Raw genomic sequence first — 1,616 nt, forward strand, 5'->3', positions numbered from 1 at the left:
AAAGAGATTAGGTTGTCACACCCTAACCATTGGTGACTCTAATATTGAATGAGTGACGAATGTAAGATCTTAAGAGAGACATGCTTAACTTGGCAAATAAACTAGGTAGTACAACTACTCCAAAGTTTATTTGTTAAGTATTTGAGACAAGTAGTTTTCACTTGAAATCATTTTTTGGTGATCAATCAAAAAAGAGCATTAAGTTCTTCTCAAACAAATAATATTAACCAAAGCACCAACTTGAATGATTAAAATTCAAACTTTTGTAATTTAAGAAGAAGTAGAAAATGCATAACCTTGTTCAAAGGAAATTGTTTAGGAGCATGAGCTATCCATCCAAGGATTGGATGCTTTTGAGTTCCAAATGAGAGTACAAAATTGATTTTTGTATCTCATTTGCCTTCTCCTTTTCTCCTCTTGAATTCTAACTAAAAATTACAAAGACTTACTTGAAAATGAAAACTCTAAACTAAGAAAGAATTCCTAAATGAGAGAATTTTATGAAGAAATGGTGTGTTGTAATCTCCTTTGCTCGAAGGAAATGGCTTCTATTTATAGGCTCCATTCCAGACTGCTGAGCTGCTGAGCTGAACCGCTCAACAGCTGACCAAACCCTTCAGCATGGGTTTGGTCCCTTGACCAAGTAGCTTAGTCACCTCCTTGTGCATGACTCACCAAAGCTAGTTGTGGGCTATGAGACTAGCTATTGTGAGCTACTTCTGAAAAGCCTATGGTGGGCTACTTGAGGTGAGGTCATGGATGATTTCATGGTTTGCTTGATGGTTAAGTCAAGTCTGGTAAGTACCGCCCAGCGCACCTGCTTCACCGCTTGTTCAGCAGCTTCTGACCGTGTTGACTGGGACGTGGCTTGGTGCTTGCTGATCTGGCCAGGAGTCTGGTTCTCCGCTGATCAGCTTGGTTTGACCACTGAGCAGCTTGTTCAACAGCTTCCAAGCTCATGTCTGACCGTGTCAAGCATATTTTTGACCGTGCCAAGCCTAGTCTGGTGCTAGGCTGAGCGGCTAAGCAGGTCCGCTCAGCTGCCTGGTTGAGCAGTTTGGTCCAGGTCAGGCAGGTGGCCAGGTCAGGAAGGTGGCCAGGTTAGCTCAGCGGGGCTTGTTCCACGCTCAGTTGCCTGGTTGAGCACCTTGATTTTCTTGACTTTTGTTGCTTTTTGACCATGAATCTTTTCTCTTCTTTTCTTCATTTTATTTCCTTCAAAAATACTTAAAAAGGCAATACAAACACAAATATATGAAATTGTGATATTTTATACAAAAAGTATTGTTTGAAGTTGGTTTTTCTCAATTATGCTTAAGATAAGTGCCATAAAAATGTATGATTTTTAGGTATGTTTGGCACTTATCACTCACAAAAACGTTTTTAAAACCGAAAACTGAGTTAAATTCATTTAGAAACAAACCTTCATCATCTTCATGTCAAAACTATATTGCACATATTGTAAACATCATGGGCATACACCAAACACTTGCAAAATCAGAAAATATGGTGTACCCCTTGGTCATTATAAATGGGTTGAGAAAGGTGCTAACCATATAGGACCTAAAGAAAATTGGGTACCTAATAAAACTTAACCTGTTTTGTAGGATAATTTG

The sequence above is a fragment of the Lupinus angustifolius genome, unplaced genomic scaffold (genome assembly GCF_001865875.1).
Source record: "Lupinus angustifolius cultivar Tanjil unplaced genomic scaffold, LupAngTanjil_v1.0 Scaffold_118, whole genome shotgun sequence".
NCBI lineage: Eukaryota > Viridiplantae > Streptophyta > Magnoliopsida > Fabales > Fabaceae > Lupinus > Lupinus angustifolius.